This window comes from Astatotilapia calliptera, chromosome 6 (assembly GCF_964374335.1).
Source record: "Astatotilapia calliptera chromosome 6, fAstCal68.1, whole genome shotgun sequence".
Classification (NCBI taxonomy): domain Eukaryota; kingdom Metazoa; phylum Chordata; class Actinopteri; order Cichliformes; family Cichlidae; genus Astatotilapia; species Astatotilapia calliptera.
This window is the reverse complement of record NC_137427.1, coordinates 42,085,443-42,106,882: the sequence shown is the minus strand read 5'-3', so window position 1 is coordinate 42,106,882 and position 21,440 is coordinate 42,085,443.

The following is a 21,440-nucleotide window of genomic DNA, read 5'->3' as shown; positions in this document are numbered from 1 at the left end:
GCTTTAAGAAATTAACTTAATAAACATCTTAATTAAATCAAAATTAAGGTGTTTATTTATTTTATTTTGTTCTTGCCGTCATGATAGAGGGGCTTAGCATGATCTAATAAAAGAAAGATAATAAAAGATGGACAAAATCATTCTTGGTTTTGGTCGTTTCAGCTGATTATAAGACAACTCCATAATACCATCAGTCTAATATTTTAATTTGTGAAAAGAGTGCTAAGCAACTGAAGTACAAAAATCACAGAAAAACAGTCTTTGCCAGTGTTGCCAACTCCTCAATAAGGAAATTGCTATTGGCTGTCCTAAAAGTCGCTAGAAGTAACTAAATGATGTCATCGCTTAATTTGCACAATTGGTCATGCTAATGTAATTGTAACCTACGTTGTTGGGGAGAGAAATAACATCATGGAAGAGACATAAAGTGAGTAAAAAATATCCTAAATGTATTTAGAATTTATTTAGAACTACAAATTAAATTCTTTTAGCAATTATTGTTTTTTTTAATGTCACAATTCCAACCCTGCTCCTTTATCCGGGCTTGGTGCTGGCAAAAGTGACCTGAAATAGGCACTCTGGTGGAGTTACTTTGTGTGTGTGTGTGTTTATAGGCAGTTTGGACGCGTAGGTGTGAGCATCTCCTGCCCTGATAGGAGCTGGGGAGGACTATCCTCCGCCTGTGAGCGCTTTGGCACGTGCGAGATGCCCACGGCAACACCCACTACTTGTTGAGAGTAAGAGCGATATGCGCTTTCACGTCAAAAAGGTGTCATAAATAAGTCTCCAATAACACCAGAACAAGTCGCCAGATTTGTTGCTAGTTGCTTTTTAGAAAAAAAGTCACTAAGGGGGTCTGGAAACTCGCTAAATATAGCAACAAAGTCACTAAGTTGGCAACAGTGGTCTTTGTACAGTGACATCAAGTTATTTCTGTGTGACAGTCAGTTTCAATCAAATTAAATGGAGCCGCTTTTTAATTTTATTTTAACAATCAGTGTTAAAATTAGTATAACCAAACATCCATTCTCCTCTGCCTATGTTTATCAGGGTCATGTGGGGGGCTGGAACCCAGTTACCATAAGGTGAGAGACGTCTACACCCTGGACAGTTCCTAAGTCTGACGCAGGCTCAGGTATAGGTTTAGCTATATGTTCATCAATATACTTGTGATTTCCTTGGCCAGCAAAAGATTAGAAGTTGAAATAATAGTAAAATGTGTTTAGCAAAAGCACAAGAGGACTGGAGATAGTCAAAAAATTAGTCAGAATAAAAAAGGAATAAAAGGTACCTTGATGAAAAACTGGGAGCAAATGCATAGTATAATCATAAGGAGTGCAGAAAACTAAGGCACGGTTATTGATAGTGAATGTAGAAACATGCTTACACTGTAAAATAATAACAATCCAAAAAAATATTGGAAAGTTCTGAAGAAATCAAGGCAGACAGATGGAAATGAAGGAAAAACAGAGAAACCCCCACAGTTGATTTAAAGTTCTCACAGCAGTAGATCCCTCACTGGTTTTGCCATTTTGTTATCCAGGCTCCTTTATTCTCCTTCTTCTCTGACTATCCTTATGGGTGACAGTCGGGTGCCCCTATCTGGTGCCAATTACAGATTGTTCAGCATTGGCGTGGTGCTGAGACTCAAGGCTGTGGAGTCTCTGGCCCCCACAGCTCCCAATTTACCCATCAAACACTCTCATCCACAATCCTACCACTTTGGAAAGTTACACTGATCTTTAATAACTCCCTTACTGGTCCTTTTTTTCTGGTTGAAATAAAGCAACAATTTGTTTGGTGAACAAAGCGCAAATAAAGATGAACAATAGCACCATTCAAACCTAAGCAGCAATGAAAAGAAGGATAATTGTTATCATTCTGGGGATCTCGAGACTAATTCTGAAAGGATTTTGTCCCCACATTACTTTTTTTTTTAACAAATAGTAGACAAAATTAATAACTGACAGGTTTAAGGAGGTTGAATGAAAATTAGAGGCCTAAGAAGTCAAATTGACAGTTTGATATGTGAAGTTTTAAAAGCCAGATAATGTGACAGAGGTTCAATTATCCGGTAACTCTTACTGAAAAATGGGAATAAGAATATTTGCAAAATCAGACCTCTTTGGCAAACTGTATATTCAAGGTGAAAGTGAATGTAGAAAATACATCTGTTGGGTTTTAGTAAATTACTTCATTGTTTCTTTTAACTTATTTCTATTGATCAGAAAATGGTAAATGGCCTGTATTTGTATAGCGCTTTACTAGTCCCTAAGGACCAAAGCGCTTTACAGAACCAGTCACCCACCCATTCACACACACATTCACAGAAAGATTCGCCAAGGTCAAGTCATTTGTGATGAAAGTTACTGTACTTTATAGAAAGGCAAGCAAACACAGTCACTTTTCTGCACTTGCTTGTATAGTTATTGAAATCTCTACTACATTACCAGAAATTAACTGATGATGGGAACTGGAGGAGGTTTTTTTTTAGACCTTCAGCAAAAGAAGGAATAAAAGACAATCACAGCATTTCAGGACACATAAAGCTGTATTACTGGCAAATTATACATAAATTATCAAAAATATAAAGTATTATTCTGCAGAAAAATGTTCCCCAAATGTATTTGGATTACATAATTGCTGAAGGCTGAGCTCATTTCAAACATTTCAAACCGTTTAACCTACAATAACACATCATATTCCTGTTATCTGTTCTAATGATAAATCATAGAAGCTCATCCATTTGCTAGCGGTTGGTCTGTTTCTACACAAAGCCTGGCTCCCGATCTCAGAGCATGAACAGCAGCTTCTTATGATAGCTCCCATCAGTCATTCTTCAGAAACCAAAGATTTATCCACCATGGACATGTGCAAACAAACATATACAAACAATTTGTTACTGTACTAAAGTAGAGTTTTCAGGTATTTGTAGTTTACTTGAGTACTTATTTTTCAGACAACTTTTTGTTCCCTAGATTTTTGTCTTTAAGTCGTAGTTGTGATATTTTTGCATCAAGCTACAGCTGCTGAAGAGGATAAGCACGAACGAACTTGCGTCCAGTCTGTCGCACAGTTGTTACTAGCTAAAACTCCAAAGTGCTAGATAACTTCACTCAGTTGGAGAAAGTTGTAAGACAGACAGGCGAGGAAGAAGGGAGGTGATATTCAAGTTAGCGGCTAGTGACATTTGATATAAAATGCAGATAATGTTGTCATTTTTAATCACAAATCTGTACTATTTTTTTTGTCTTTTGGCACATTATTTGGGGGGGAGGGTCTCACCTGTGATGGAGGGGTGGGGGGGGGGGGGGGTCACCTGTGATGGCCACCCCTCTGCCAGGGGTGGCAGAGGGCAGCTAATGATTTTTTGTGTGGAGCCCTGTGCTGTTGCATACATCTGCATGTGCCATCATCTTTTTCTACACCATTTGCCATGGTTTTCAGGCTTTTCCATTAGGTCATAGTGCCTGCTCAGCCAGATTTCCAAAGCGAGCCTAGCAGGTTGTGTTCACTTGAGTATCTCAATCACGAAAATCACCATTTTTTAAAATCCATCAATGAGGGAAATGGTTACAAAAACCAACGCCATGGTCCCTGAGTCTGACAAAAAGGCACAGATGGATGGTATATCAGCAGGTTTATCATCGCCTTGCGCATAATAATTACGTCATGGGCTGTTCGGCCACATTGCTATGACCTTGCACATTAGGTGGTACTCAATTGTATTAGAAAACCAGGCATTTCGTGTGGAGTCGTAGCGATCCAAATAACAAGTTGAGATTTTCCCATGCTGAACCATTCCAACTGATCTTAGGGTTCCTCACTGTGCTGAGTCTCACTTTAACCCCTTGACTTTTTAGATGTGAAGGAAAGCTTGACATCTAAAACCAGCCACAATGTAGGCAACAGAAAACAGCCTGTGTCACTACATAATAGATTCAAGCTAAGTGCAAATATCAAAATTAGAATTTAGATTCAAATAACATTCGTATTCTCATGTACTACTATTATTTATTATTATTATTTTGTATCATACATAATTTAGTTACTTTTGCATAAAAAGAAATGGTAGAATTGTCCTTCAAAGAGCTACTTTTTTACTTTCTTACTTTGAGTACATTTAAGGCCCTGTACTTTTTTACTTGATTGATTTTACTTGATTTAAGAAGTTCATTCAGTACTTCAACTTTAACTGGAGTACTTTTTGAACACAAGTGTCTGCACTTTTACTTCTAAGTAAAGAATGTCCGTACTTTTGCCACCTCTGCGGGATTGAAAATGAGTGAACTTTCAGAAAGCCTCGAGAACGATTGCTGAAGACCACTTTAAAAATTTACAAGGAAACATAGCTCCTTGGCAGCAAAAGCTAAAGAAATGAGGGGTTGCTCAAGACCTTTGCACAGTACTGTATGACAGGTATTGAAACATCGATTTTTTTCTTTTTTTCACACTTCAAAAAACATTTGCAAACTCAAACTATGGCATCAGTTACTGGTGAATAGCAAAAAGTGACTTTTGGACTACATTTAATGGCAAATCTAAATCTACATGAAGAACAACAAGAACAGTTTGAAAGTGTAAAAATGTAAGAGAGTAGTATTGAATAGTAATATTGAAAAACCATTGCCAAGGACATGGGACGGTTTGTTTTTGGGTTACCCAGTCTGATGCCTGTTACTGTCATGAAACTGGTTCAAGGATGCAACAAAGATAATAAATGATGTAAAAACACATACTTACATAAGCACATAGAATATGGTAGAGGTGAGGATGCTAAAAGAATGTTTCTATTCCTTAAATTTCATAGTGTGCCTCCAGCACACCTCACCATGAGACGACAATCAGTAACACAGAGTATCGGTGTTGCAGGAGGCATGCTGAGCTTTCAAGTCATAGTAACTGGGAACACATGAAGCCAGTGTACTGGCTAACTACTAACTAGCTCAACTTTTCTTTATTAAAAAAAATGGCTTTTATATCACAGACTGCAGTACTAACATGACTTTTGAAATGTCTTCATTGCCAAGAACTCCAAAACAGACAGACGTTTAGCCAAGAATGCCAAGATACACAAACACCCATAGAGATGTGTTGGTGGTCTGCCAAACGAGCTGTCAGTCCTCCATCTTGCATAAATTCATTAACAACTATGTTAAATGCTAAGTCCTCCATCTGTCCTGTAATGCTGCTACATTGTTTTGGACATGACAACAGTACAACAAACATATCTGAATGTCAAGAAGGACATCCACCTTTTGTATATGTAACATCAGCAGCATGATTAGCTATATGTTTCACACTATTCACTGTTTTCATTTCCAACTCCAGTTTTCATTTTAAATGTATTTAGTTACGATTTCTGCACTAAAACTGTAAGCATAATTTAGTGAATCCTGTTGCCATGTTCAGCAGTTCCAGGCATAACAAACAAACAAACAAACAAAAAATGAGCAAAACAAACATCCATCCATCCATCCATCCATCTTCATCCGCTTTGTCTGGGGCCGGGTCGCGGGGGCAGCAGCCTAAGCAAAGAGGCCCAGACCTCCCTCTCCCCAGCCACCTCCTCCAGCTTATCCGGGGGAATACCAAGGCGTTCCCAGGCCAGCCGAGAGATATAATCTCTCCAGCGTGTCCTGGGTCTGCCCCGGGGCCTCCTCCCGGTGGGACATGCCTGGAATACCTCACCCAGGAGGCGCCCAGGGGGCATCCTTGTCAGATGCCCGAACCACCTCAGCTGGCTCCTTTCGATGTGGAGCAGCAGCTGCTCTACTCTGAGCCCCTCCCGGATGGCCGAACTTCTCACCCTATCTCTAAGGGAGAGGCCAGCCACCCTTCGGAGGAAGCTCATTTCTGCCGCTTGTATCCGCGATCTCGTTCTTTCGGTCACTACCCACAGCTCGTGGCCATAGGTGAGGGTAGGGACGTAGATCGACCGGTAAATTGAGAGCTTCGCTTTTACACTCAGCTCCCTCTTCACCACGACGGACCGGTGTAGCGTCCGCATTACTGCAGCTGCAGCCCCAATCCGTCTGTCGATCTCCGGCTCCCTTCTCCCATCACTCGCAAACAAGACCCCGAGATACTTGAACTCCTCCACTTGGGGCAGGAACTCATCCCCGACCCGGAGTGGGCACTCCACCCTTTTCCGGCTGGGAACCATGGCCTCAGATTTGGAGGTGCTGATCCTCATTCCCGCTGCTTCACACTCGGCTGCAAACCGTTCCAGTGCAAGCTGGAGGCCCTCACCCGATGAAGCCAAAAGAAGCACATCATCTGCAAAGATCAGAGATGAGATTCTGAGGCCACCAAAGCGAAAGCCCTCCGCCACTTGGCTGCGCCTAGAAATCCTGTCCATAAAAATTATGAACAGAACCGGAGACAAAGGGCAGCCCTGGCGGAGCCCATCACCCACCAGGAACGAGTCCGACTTATTGCCGGCAATGCGAACCAAGCACTTGCAACGGTTGTATAGGGATCGAATGGCCCGTAGCAATGGGCCAGACACCCCATACTCCCGCAACACTTCCCACAGGACACCCCGAGGGACACGGTCGAATGCCTTCTCCAAGTCCACAAAACACATGTAGACTGGTTGGGCAAACTCCCATGAACCCTCAAGTATCCTGGAGAGGATAAAGAGCTGGTCCAGTGTTCCGCGACCAGGACGAAAACCGCATTGTTCCTCCTGTATCCGAGGTTCGACTAACGGACGAACTCTCCTTTCCAGCACCCTGGCATAGACTTTCCCAGGGAGGCTGAGGAGTGAACCCCCTGTAGTTGGAACACACCCTCTGGTCCCCTTTCTTAAAGATGGGGACCACCACCCCGGTCTGCCAGTCCACAGGTACTGCCCCTGATCTCCACGCAACATTGCAGAGGCGTGTCAACCAGGACAGCCCTACAACGTCCAGAGCCTTCAGGAACTCGGGGCGGACCTCATCAACACCAGGGGCTCTGCCACCAAGGAGTTGTTTAACTGCCTCAGTGACCTCGTCCCCGGAAATTGGCAGGTCATTCCCGTCATCCCCAGACTCTGCTTCCTCCTCGGAAGACGTGTCAGTGGGATTAAGGAGGTCCTCGAAGTATTCCTTCCACCGCCTGACAATTTTCTCAGTCGACGTCAGCAGCTCTCCGCCAGCACTATACACAGTGCAGGTAGAGCACCGCTTTCCCCTCCTGAGACGTCTGACGGTTTGCCAGAATCTCTTCGAGGCAGTCCGAAAGTCTTTTTCCATGGCCTCTCCGAACTCCTCCCACACCCGAGTTTTTGCTTCAGCCACTGCCCGAGCCGCATTCCGCTTGGCCTGTCGATACCTGTCGGCTGCCTCCGGAGTCCCACAGGCTAACCAAGCCCGATAGGACTCCTTCTTCAGTCTGGTGGCTCCCTTCACCTCTGGTGTCCACCATTTGGTTCGGGGATTACCACCACGGCAGGCACCAACCACCTTGCGGCCGCAGCTCAATGCAGCAGCTTCGGCAATGGAGACGCTGAATTTGGTCCATTCGGACTCAATGTCCCCAGTCTCCCTCGGAATGCTGTTGAAGCTCTGCTGGAGGTGTGCGTTGAAGATCTCGCGGACTGGGGCCTCTGCTAGACGTTCCCAGCACACCCTCACTACATGTTTAGGTGCACCAGGTCTGTCCAGCGTCTTCCCCCGCCACCTGATCCAACTCACCACCAGGTGGTGATCAGTTGACAGCTCAGCCCCTCTCTTTACCCGAGTGTCCAGAACATATGGTCGCAGATCTGCTGATACGATTACAAAATCGATCATCGACCTACGGCCTAGAGCGTCCTGGTGCCACGTGCACTTATGGACACTCTTATGTTCGAACAGGGTGTTCGTTATGGCCAAACTGTGATTAGCACAGAAGTCCAATAACAGAGCACCGCTCGGGTTCAGATCAGGGAGGCCGTTCCTCCCAATCACGCCCCTCCAGGTCTCGCTGTCGTTACCCACGTGAGCATTGAAGTCTCCCAGCAGGACAACAGAGTCTCCAGGTGGAGCACCCTCCAGCACCCCCCCCCCCCCCCCCCCCCCCAGGGACTCTAAGAAGGCTGGGTACTCTGAACTGCCACTCGGCGCATAAGCGCAGATGACAGTCAGGACCCGTTCCCCGACCCTAAGGCGCAGGGAACAAACCCTCTCGTCCACCGGGAAAAACCCCAACGTACCGGCAGCAAGCCGAGGGGATATTAGGATACCCACCCCAGCCCGCCGCCTCTCACCAGGGGCAACTCCAGACTGAGACAGAGTCCAGCCCCTCTCCAGGAGACTGGTTCCAGAGCCCAAGCCATGTGTAGAGGTGAGCCCGACTATATCTAGCCGGTACCTCTCAACCTCACGCACTAACTCAGGCTCCTTCCCCACCAGAGAGGTGACATTCCATGTCCCTATTGCCAGTCTTGGCAGCCGGGGGTCAGTCCTCCAGGGCCTCCGCTCCTGGCCGCCACCCGGCACACAATGCACCCGACCCCTATGGCGCCTCCTGCGGGTGGTGGGCCTGCGGGAGGATGGGCCCATGTCTCCTCTTCGGGCTGTGCCCGGCCGGGCCCCATGGACTAAGGCCCGGCCACCAGACGCTCGCCCTCGGGCACCCTCCCCGGGCCTGGCTCCAGGGCGGGGCCCCGGTAACCCTATCCCGGGCAGGGTAAACTGTTCCCTCGGTGTCCTTTTCATAAGGGTCTTATGAATCGCTCTTTGTCTGAATGTCAAAGCAAACATTCCCAACATTTTTGGAGTAATCAGTTGTGATTGTAGTATAACATGTTATTAGCTCATTAAGAGTGTACTGATGTTAATGATGTAGCAGGTGGTCAAGTTATGTTAGGTCAATGTTATATCAAATAAATCTTTTTTTTTTTTTATCGTAGATTATGGCCAACTGGATCTAAAAGTTTAGCAAAAGTACACATTCTTACTTTTGAAGAGGAGAGTCCTCTTCACACACTGAGGTTAATTATGGAGTTCCACAGGGTTCAGTGCTAGGACCAATTCTGTTTACATTATACATGCTTCCCTTAGGCAGTATCATTAGAAGACATAGCATACATTTTCACTGCTATGCAGATGACACCCAGCTCTATCTGTCCATGAAGCCAGATAACACACACCAATTAGTTAAACTGCAGGAATGTCTTAAAGACATAAAGACCTGGATGGCCGCTAACTTTCTGCTTCTTAATTCAGATAAAACTGAGGTTATTGTACTCGGCCCTGAAAATCTTAGAAATATGGTATCTAATCAGATTCTTACTCTGGATGGCATTACCTTGGCCTCCAGTAACGCGGTGAGGAACCTTGGAGTCATTTTTGACCAGGACATGTCCTTCAACGCACATATTAAACAAATATGTAAGACTGCTTTCTTCCATTTGCGCAACATCTCTAAAATTAGAAATATCCTGTCTCAGAGTGACGCGGAAAAACTAGTTCATGCATTTATTACTTCCAGGCTGGACTACTGTAATTCATTATTATCAGGATGTCCAAAAAACTCACTGAAAAGCCTTCAGCTAATCCAAAATGCTGCAGCAAGAGTCCTGACAGGGACTAGAAAGAGAGAGCATATTTCTCCTGTTTTGGCTTCCCTTCATTGGCTTCCTGTTAAATCCAGAATTGAATTCAAAATCCTGCTCCTCACATACAAGGTCTTAAATAATCAGGCCCCATCTTATCTTAATGACCTTGTAGTACCATATCACCCTATTAGAGCGCTCCGCTCTCGCTCTGCAGGCCTACTTGTTGTTCCTAGAGTATTTAAAAGTAGAATGGGAGGGAGAGCCTTCAGTTTTCAGGCCCCTCTTCTGTGGAACCAGCTTCCAGTTTGGATTCGGGAGACAGACACTATCTCTACTTTTAAGATTAGGCTTAAAACTTTCCTTTTTTCTAAAGCATATAGTTAGGGCTGGACCAGGTGACCCTGAATCCTCCCTTTGTTATGCTGCAATAGATTTAGGCTGCCGGGGGATTCCCATGATGCATTGAGTTTTTCCTTTCCAGTCACCTTTCTCACTCACTATGTATTAATAGACCTCTCTGCATTGAATCATATCTGTTATTAACCTCTGTCTCTCTTCCACAGCATGTCTTTATCCTGTCTTCCTTCTCTCACCCCAACCGGTCGCAGCAGATGGCCGCCCCTCCCTGAGCCTGGTTCTGCCGGAGGTTTCTTCCTGTTAAAAGGGAGTTTTTCCTTCCCACTGTCACCAAAGTGCTTGCTCATAGGGGGTCATATGATTGTTGGGTTTTTCTCTGTATCTATGAAGCGCCTTGAGGCGACTTTTGTTGTGATTTGGCGCTATATAAATAAAATTGAATTGAATTGAATTGAATGTGTGAGACACTGAGTCGTAGTGTATTTTATAGTCTACTCAAGTAATGCACATGGTTGGCCAGTATGGTCTTACAGTTTTGACTGTTCGGTCTACCAGTAGCTGGTGTTTTCTGGTATCCTTCCCAATTCCTTTCTGTGCCCTGCTCTTGTATTGACCCATGTGCCTATTCATCTTAGCCAGTATGATGCCTGACAGGAGCTTCCATGTTGTGCTAAGGTAAGTTATTGGTCGGTATTTGGATGGGACGGGTTGCTTCTGGGGAGTCTTGGAGATCAGAACTGCCCAGCCTTCAGTTAGCCATTCTTGGTGCATGCCAGTTTTTTGTGAGTATATGGACTACAATGTATCAAATTCATGTGCAGATTTGACCGGGTCTAAAGGCAAGGTATTCCCCAAAAGACTCCTGTCTCAGTGTGATACTGAAAATAGACTTCATGCATCTCTTACTTCTAGGCTGGACTATTGTAATTCATTATTTTCAGATGGATCTAAAAGCTTCCTAAAAAGCCTCTCAATTGAAATAGAATGCTGCAGTGAGAGTGGGACTACAAAGAGACAGTATATCTCTCCCTGTAGCGCACTTCACTCTCGAACTGCAGGCTTACTTGGATTTAAAAGTAGAGTGGCTGCAAATCCTTAAGATCTCAGGCCCTGTAAAGTAGTCTGGCTCAAGCGACAATGAAGGTGCTAGGTGAGCATTTACTGCATGGTTGTTTAACGAATTTAGAAACATGTGAAAACATGCATGTGTTGTTCCATTATTGGCCTACTGACAGGCTGATGTGGGTTCTACAATGAATTTAAAGAGGTGAAAGGGCTATGGTCATACAAATGGCCAACCAGAGTCCTCTGAAATGCTGTAAAGCCAAAGATAATGCCAGTGCTTCTTTTTCAATGGAATAATTCAGCTGGTAGAAACTGAATTTTTTCATAAAGAAGCTAATGATATCAAAGCCTTTTACTTCCCCTATCTATATATACATTAGGATGATCTGATATCCTCGTGTTGGTGTTGTTCCCAGACCATCATGAAAATGTTGTTCCAGGTTCAACATTGCAAGTGACCAATCACATTGTTGTGACGTTATTCCTTTGCGCGCCAAGCCATTCGTGCATTTATGAAATTCCAATGTTGCAAGGACAATATCAATTCTGCTTACTGTTTATTAAAGGGTTACGGTTAGGGTTAGGGTCAGTGTCCGTTGATCGGCGGACAGAGGTGGTTTCTCGCAGCTTAAGTACAGTTTTTTGTTTTACGCCGGTTTTTCCCAAAGTCGCAAAAGTATAACGTCACAACATTCTGATTGGTCACTTGCAATGTTGATCCTGGAACAACATTTAGTATGATGGTCTGGGAACAACACCAACACGAGGATATCAGATCAACCATATACATTATGTCGACTAATCAAGCTTTTTTTTTTTTTAACCAGAAGGCAAGGAGAAGCCTATCTTGATAAAAATTAGTAATCATGTTCTGAACTTCAATTACTTTTCTTTTTTCTTCAGCAACAGTGTGAAAATCTTTGCTGGATTGGTTTTGCATCACCGACATGAACATCATGTTCATGGATGTTTTAGAAGGTGTGTCCACAAACAAAGATGGATATCTCCAAATTAGTGTAGACAGTTCAGTATGCTTGTGAACAGGCAAATGATCAAACTACACATTCAACCTTTAAATGGTTCTATATTCTTTAAACAACCATGCAGTAAATAATCATCACATCAGGGGGTGCCACATTCTCCCTCCCTTTGTAGGTGGATGCACCACTATACATAAAGTCAAAGTTGAACACATTTCAATCTATGCGCTCGGGCTTACTCTGGGACAAAGCATGAACATGATATGGTCTCAACAAGTTAGCATTACAAAGTTGATTTTTGTTTGTGTCTGTGTGTGTTTCTGCTGCAGTGTGGATAGTCAGACAGTTCTGTTCTCACAGTTATCACATTACAGTACATGGCCCAGCTAACTTTGCTTGAAATAAAGACGCTGCTGTTGGCAACAAAGCTAGAACGTGAAAGCAAGTTCACCCTCACTGAACTGAAGTTTCTCAGTACTCTGGTCATACAAATGATCCATATTAATAAGATTTTTCCAGATTGAGTTTTTCTAACTGACCTGCAGTATAGAGTGTGAAGAGTGCTGAAAAACCACTGACATAATTTATAAAATTCACAGGTGATTCATCTGATACCCATCTATCCAGAAGTACTGCTAAAGGTCCTTTTACCTTCTGACCAAAGACCAAGCCATTGGGGCTCAAACCTGTACTCTCCTGACACACTTCTCTAGCAACCAAAAGTAGCCATGGTAAACTTAAAGTCCCTATTCATTTCTGTGCAAATGCAACAAAGACAGAATCATTCCAAGGAACCTTGGTTGTGTTGGTGATAAGAAGAGGCTGTGTTATTCTTTATCCACAGCTGCTCAAGGACTTGTGCAAACAGACAGGATTGATACATTTAATCCCAGGTCACTTGCCAAAAATAGAAATCAACTATTGTGTTCTTTACTATCATAGACAATAGGATAGCATGCAACTTGGTACATTACTGTCAAGAGATACTGAGAGGCAGATGTTGATCTGAAAAGCAACTAAACACTATGGGTCAAGTCCAACATCAAAGTTAAGACAGGGTGAAAATTTTTGTTGTTTATAAATTCTCTCTCTGATCATGAGAAAACTTTACTACTTCATCAGGGTACTTAGAAATGCAATTTGGACAACTGAATTCCAAGACAGTCCAAGCCCCGTGAGAACTTACGTCCACAAGTTTACGCTGCAGAAAAAATAAAGATTTCCCAAAATTTCTTTATGAAGATGAATATGAGAACATGAGTGAGTCGGTCTTCAACCTGGCATCTCTCTAGTACAAAGCTGCTCTCAGTAATAGTAGTAACAAAGCAAACACACTAATAATAACAGGCTAAAACTGTCTAAAAATCCTGTAGAAAACAAGTCTCCGTCTGACTGAAATTGCATTTCAAGTCATTTTAAAAAGCTGTCTTCTCTTTTTTTTGTCTTTTCTCTTATTTTCTGCATGTGCTGATGTGTGTATGCAAGAGCGTGTGTATCTGTGTGCGCTCACAAAGTATCATCTGTCATTATAGGTACAGAAATGACCATGACAGCAATCAGCAACAACAAGCAAACTCTTAACAAGGAGGGCTACAAGTTGACCAGTTTTAACAAGCATAACAATAACAATATACATCTGATCTCTCTCTCTCCCTCTCTCTGTGTGTGCTGGTTATGTGTTCATGGTACCATTTGCTGAGACTGTCATTACTTATTGATGGTTATTCTATTTAAAATGCAGCATCACAGCAGTGGGTGACACAAATACTGTCATAAACATGCACACAGAAACACACAAGTACACATTACATACGTTACACATTTCCAGAGTCTGGCTAAAGGAAAAAGCAACAACCACGTTTAGTGTTCTACTCGCCCTTCCTTTCTCCCTTATTGTTGCTTTTGCTTTCAGATTGAAAGATCAAACTCAAACCATTAAAAAAAAGGTGAATGAAAAATCTTTTATTTTGACATTTGATGTCTTCAGAACAATTGTACAAAATTGCATGTTTCAAAAAACACCTACATAATAACTAATAAGTTAGCTGCATATTATATATTTGAATCCAAATTGAAGGGTGACTTACAAAACACCAGCAAAGTGTCACACATATAAACCAATGAAATTCATTTCACAAATCTCAGTAATAAGGTGACTCAATAAAAATTACTGTAAAACAGTACCTTCTTTAAACATGTCAAATGTGTTATTTTTCATAAACACTGGTCTCTGGTGCAAATGCTTGGAAATACAATTCTTTTCCATTAAAAACGTGTAACACAGAAATTGGAATAACTCCTGTATGATGTGGTTCAAATGTTGCTAAAAGCAGCACTTATTTTGTCCTCATACAAAGCTGTAGCTCTCTGTGTTAGGGGCCAGTCTGGTTCCCATTAAGACAAGTCACGACAAACTTCACTGGCTCAGCTTTCACTGCTCTGAGATCTTTAGATGACTGGATGTGTAAAGCGCTTTGGGGTCCTTAGGGACTAGTAAAGCGCTACACAAATACAGGCCATTTACCACATGAGGGCTGGTTTTATGATTTCTTATGTGCACCTTATTAGTGACTGAGTTTATGTTACATGTATTAGATTAAATGGTATTAGTTTATTTTCTTGCCTCTTTGTTGTAATAATGAACTTTACATTTTCCTGCCACTAGAAACATCCAGTTTGAATTTAGGAGCTGTCGACCAGTTAAGCCTTGTGAAATTACTGTATATGTGAAATAATTCATTGCTCTTTCATTTTATTCTTTCAAGTCAAATTTCTTTTGTTGTTTTTTTAAAAGTTCAGTTCTACACAAATGGAGCATAATTACCGAGGGTAAACATTATGGCACAACAGCCTTCTGAGTCCTAATGAGACACTTGTCTTAGCTCTGCTTTGAGACATAACAAGGCTGCTGTGGGCTCAAATAAACCACTTTCCTAACAATGGACTTAGACACCGACTGCTTTTGCTGATTGCATTAGAAAATCACATTTACACATTATTATTGTTGCTTTTTAGTTGTTTAATTTTTTAATTACTTTGTTTGCTTGTTTTTTTTACTTTCAATTTTGGCTTTGATTGCGCAACACTGGTCAGCCTGTTGTGAAATTTTCAATGGTATCTACATCTCTGATTTCCTCTGTCTGCTTGATGATGCTTCTTTTTATAACAAATAAGGTCAAACTCTCTTATTGTCCAACATGTGTAATGTCCTTGAACTAAATGCTGTGAATATTCCACCTGTTAGTGATCCTTACAAAAATAAAGAAATAAATGAAACCCAAGTGCCAGTAAGTTTTAAGTCTTAATTCGTCAAGTGAAAAAATTTATTTTGGTGGTGGCTTTGATGTAATATACAAAATTAGCATAAGAACTAGGCCTGGGTGTCATCACTGATTCTGAGTCAATTCAATTGGAATTTGACTCAGAAATATTATAATTATGACCATTTATTTTGGATATACACTGTTGAAAGATCCCTCTAAACCTTGTAAATTAAAAATATTTAATTCCAAATTATTGGACTATTTCTCTTCAATTGGCTCTTGTTAGACATAATCAGATGTGTAAGCATCAGAGCAGATGCCTTTGTGTCAAAGTAACTGAGAACAGAACACAGAAAAATACGCAGGAGAGTTTCCCAGCCTGGCTTTTTATAACCCCATGAAAAATATTCTGCATGGGATATAAAACAAAAGAAGGCCATGAATCAACAGATGAACATTACCTGATTATGTTGAAGTTGAAGCAGAGCAGAGTTACGGGGACGTAGCTAAGGGTTTTGCAATTTGGCGTAAATTGCAAAAGCTGAAATTTCTTTTGTATTAAAAAGTTGATTCTGTTCATCTGGACGTAATGTTTTCAGTGGTCAGATGAGTGAGTGATGTTTACCTGCTCTTTGATAGTTTGCTGTTTTAGCTGTTTGGCAGTTGTTGAAATAGTTTTATGAGCTTTAACCTGAGATTCTGGCGTTTCAGGCAAAATACATCTTTAAGAATTGATTCAGGATTTAATGAATCAATATGACATTATTCAAAGTAAAATCGATTTGAATGGGGAAATAGATTTTTTAAAGCTGCCCTTAATTACAATGCAATAATATATTTAATAAGAATCTAGTTTCAAATGAAAGGTTTTCAGTATTTGTTAAAATCTACAACTTTCTTCTCTTAATATGTTAATAGGAAATGTGAATCCTTAATTTGTTTGTGCGTGTACATATAAGTACATATTTAACCCTTACATATTATTCAAATCGAATTTGACAGCAGTAAAAGTACCATAAATGTCATTGTTCAGACATTTGATGACTTTTCCAAAAACTGAACCAAAATACGCAATAAATATTTTAGATAGCACGGGTGTACATGTGCTACTAAATTTAGCAAACTGACACTGTTCTGTGTTATATTCGACTTTTTTTCCCCCCAAAGTAATACTTCAATTCATTTCTCGAAAACTTATTCTGACTTGACTCTCAACATAGTATTTTAACTTTTTTTTTTGTATTATATTGTAGCCGCAATACTCCTTCGTAGTTACAAACACCAGTGTCATAAAATATTCTCTCCTGGGTCTTTGAAACAGTACTTAAGGATTAATCATACATTGTTAATGTGAGATAAGCTGTTTTTACTTTCGAGATAGGTCTGTTGTTTAAAATTCGGTATAGACACTTAGGATTTCTTCACCTGGATCAAAACTGAACGAACCATACTGTGAAGAAATGACATATGAAAGTATGCAAGGTTAAAAAAAACTTTTGCTTTACTTTTACTTAACAAAACTGAAATATAAACAATTCTGCTAAATGCTTTAATTGCTGATTATCATAACACATACAGGGCTGAATACACTGTGTGTGTATTAGCATGTGTGTATTCATTTATTTGCTGTTTGTGTCTCTTGTTTAGCATGTACAGCTGACTTTCACATCATGTGTGTGCACCACTGGGAGCACAGAGAGTTATTGCTGGGATAAATCTAGCCCTCTAATTGGTCAGAAGCTATAACCCTAGCAGGAGGTCCCTCCTCAGGCTACTGCTAATTGGCCACCTGCCTCGACATGTGGAGCATGGTTAGTCCAAACTAGAAGTCGGTCAATGTCAGAGAGTCAACAAGTGTGCATGCTGGTGTTGTATAAAAACAACAATTTTCCATATCTCCATATCTCGTTTATGCAAGAGTGGATTATGTGTCCTTGTTTCTCATGGAATAGAGCAGTGTTCTTTAACAGATTGCCAAAAATGAAAACCGCTGTTCCTTAATGGTCACTTGAGGCTTATTTCAGTAACTCAGCTGATCCTCTCCACTGTGTTTGTGCTGCTGGTGCCTTTGGAACATTTTTAAATGAATTTAGTTAATGATTTAATGAGGTTTAGGTTTGTGCTTCGGTGTCATTGAGCCAAATCCAAATTTCTTTTGTTTTTGTTTTTTACTTCTTTACTTAGCACTAATTAGCAGAAATATATCTTTACATGTTGCTCCAATATACTTGTCAGTGTTGGGGAGTAACAGAGTACATGTACCGCCGTTACGTATTTAAAATACAAAATATAAATAACTGCATTCTATTACAGTTACCGCTTTAAAAGGTGGTATTCAGAATACAGTTACTTTGTTGAAATAAATGGATTACACAGCGGTCTTTTCCTGTTTCATATGTTAGGCTATGGCCTCTCTATTTTTGGTAATTCCATGCTGGTGGAAACCCAAACATAACACGCTCTAATCTCCGGCCCATGTCACCTATACTTGCAGCTGCATAATGAAAATAAAAAATATTTTTAAAAATTATTCACAAATATGATTTAATATGAAGGCAATAGGCAGAGTGTTACAGGCATAGCCCTAAAGAATGTAGCCTCATGAGCAGTGTAGTCCATACTGCAGAGAGAATGGACTGCTATACCCGTTATGTGTCTGTGAGCGAGGAGGGAGAAAAAGGAAAATTACGAGTTGTCACCGAGCAGAAACGGGAGCTAGAAGCATGTAAATATAATAATAACCACTGCAGCCAAAAAGAGTGCCTGACGAGCCCAGTTGTAATTAAGCTATTAAGACTCGACTGTACACTGTGTTCCTGTTTTCCTCTGAAACAATAAGTTCCGTTGCAGCAGCCTTTCAACGCCTCTCTCTGACTCTCGCTAGGAAAGTTGACCCAGACAAATAAGTAAAGCTAGTTTTCAGCTACGAGCCCGACACGAACCCGACGTATTAGCCAGAGGTCCCTTTACTACGGTTCGGAGCCGCAGACCTGTTTTATATACGCGTCGAATACCGGCTCTTTCGACTCCGAACCGGCTCTTCAGGTTGTTTTGTTGCTTTAATTAATTTATTATTAACAATAATATAAAATTATGCACAAAAGCAATTACTAATGTAAAAAATTGGTTTTATTTATATATGTTTATATATAAATATATGTGGTGGCCCCTAGAGACAAAGCACGTACAAACTCCAAAACACATTTCTAGCGTTAACTGAACTTCCAAAACAGAGCTACCTAGATCACTTAAATTACACAATTGAAAGCATATGTGTATTGTTCGTGTATTTATACACAAGGACTCATACATATATAAAATAAAATAAAAAAAATCTTCATTTGCCTGTTACTACCACATACCAAATCCTGTCATTGGTACTTGCTGGCTTGTGTAGCCACTAGGTAACACAAGCTGCTAGCTAGCACTTCTGTTGTGTTTTGTATGTGCTTTGGAGTTTGTACATGCTTCTGAGTTTTTACGTGTCTTGGAGTCTGTACGTGCTTTGTCTCTAGGGGCCACCGTAAATATACTTTTATTTATTCACTCCACATTAAATGTAATAAATAAATCATATAATACAAAAACCAACTATTCACATTTCAACTTTTAACTATTTAAATTTAAAGTGAAACAACACAAAACACTGCAAACCACAACACAATTAAATAAAAAATATGAAAACAAAAAGAAGATGCACATTCTCTGTCATATGGACCTGCATGAATAAACTTTCTGAATCCTTTATCATCTGCAACTGAAAATAGTTGTGGATGATTACTATACCTTTCTAATGGGACGTTGTTGTCCCTGCTCTCTTTCTCTCTCTCCTCCCTCCCGCTCTGTTCCTGTGCTACTGCAAGTGTAACTACCGCCCCTCCCCCCTCTGCCCAATGCAAAGCACACGGCTGGCGTGCGGAGTGAAGTGGAAAAAACTGCGAGAGAGAGGGTGATAGAAAGAAAAAAAAAACCCACGGCTCCCAATAAGAAGCCGGCTCGCATCGTTCACTTCAAAGATCCGGCTCTAAGAGCCGTTTCATTCGTGACCGACACATCACTAACTGTTACTCATTTTATATTAAGATTTAAACATCTAGTTGCTATTGGTATGGCGAGTAACTTCAAGTAATAGTAATAAATCACACAGCAATAGTGCATTCATGTAGTTGTAAAAAGCGTGATAATATATTAAGTAATCCAAAGTATTCAGAGTACGTTACTCTCATTGAGTAACGTAACGGAATACGTTACAAAATACATTTTGGGGCATGTAATCTGCAATCTGTATTAGAGCAGGGTAATATGACCAAAAAATTTTATCATGATATTTGCAATAACGATATAACTGACGATATAATTGACACGAGACAAAATACTTTACAACTCCACAACTTTATTAGTGCAAAAAACCATCAATGTATTTTCACTTAAACAAGCAGCTGTTTTTTATGTGCATTAAAACTATATAAAAATTTAACAGTGCAAATTTCTCGCTGACAGTTTAACCAAAAGGCATTTCCAGTGGAAATTGGCCGACATATCCTCAGCACAACCATGTATAACATCCACAAATCTTAAAAAGAGGTTATACACACACAATACGGTAACATTATGTTGAAGCACAGTACGTATCACTCCGCGAGGCTCCTGCCTACGATAGCCGTAACGCTCCAACACTCCATCAAGCGGTGCGGCTTCGTAGCTTAGCAAAGTCGTACTAAAACATTTGACAGATTTTCGAGCGCCGTGTACATAAAATCGTTTCGAGGTCAGTAAACAAAACCAGAATTCATACATAAGGCACACGGGATTATAAGGGGCTCTGTCGACTTTCAGAAAAAACAAAGGATTGATTTTAAGTGTGCCGTATTTTCCAAACAACACACGACGGCCCGCTAGCATGCGCTACCAAAAATAGTGCTTTGTTGTGTATCTGATGGACAAAAGCTAAACCAGTTCCACACCACTGAAGCTGCAGCATTTTTACAAACCAGTTCTGGTTCATCGTTTCATTCAACAATCCGCTTTCGCTCTTCTCATTCTCTGTCGCCGCCATGCTTTTTCCTCCATGTGCGTATGAAAACAAAGGCACTGCGCATGCGCGTTTTACCCATATTCTAACACAATATTTCATTTTCTTATCGTTGCCCAACATTATAGCAATATTACCGTGAACGGTATGATATGGCCCAGCCCTAATCTGTAGTGGAAAGTATTTTAAAAGTAACCTTCCCAACACTGCTTATTGTAGCTGGTAACTTAGCACTCCATGATCTTGTCGAAATGCAATCAAATCTAGTTTAAAATTTTAAAAATACAAACACGTTGGCATCAACCACCTTGTATGAAAAAAAAATGTGAGCACATTTTGGCTGTGATTGAAGATGTTACTTCAGTGTAATACAGTTTGTTTTGTTTCTGGGAGAAGCCTTTTATGTGCATGGAATATTTTTGAATATTATTTTAGAGATTAATTATTATTTGTAATGAATAATTGCTTACTGCTTAATTGTAGTAACTTATTTATTGATTTGTTTATTCAGTTATGAATTATCTGAAACAAACTAGTATGGCTTGGTGTCATAAACTCTACTGACAAAAGCAAATGAGCCACCCTTTTATGATATATGCGACACAACACTGAAATGAAGTTTGATGCTTTTAAGAGAAGGTATTTAATCAGATTCATATTGTAGGGTGAGAAAGTTGTATATACTCCCTGATCCAATTACTTATTTACTGCAGTCTAATCAGTTAACAAAATGCCATTCTCACCATCCCACAGAGAAGCTAATAAAACCTAATCAATCATTTTCCATGACTTCATTAAGCATTAATGAATGTTTAAACTGGTGCATCTCAAGGTTCAAGTCTGTTTTTCTGCATCTGTATGGATGAGAGTACATTAATCAATGTACTCTCCGTTAGCATTGTCATAACTTCTAAGGCTATTCATGATACCATGAAGTTAAGTGTGTGTGAGAGCCTGTTTTGGTTTTTCAGTGATCATTTATATGAGCGGTGTGGGGGAGTTTTATAGGTCTTTGATGAAGTGAGGCAAATAAAGCAGATCAATGGACTGACTTCATGTTAAGTAATATAGGAGAAAATGACCTGATTAGACATCATGCTGTGTTATAGCTTAGGAAGTGGGTATCTTACTAAAAATATTAATGTACATTAGTATTAAATTATAAAAAGCACGTATAACAATAATAATCATATTTAAACATTAAAATTTTCTAA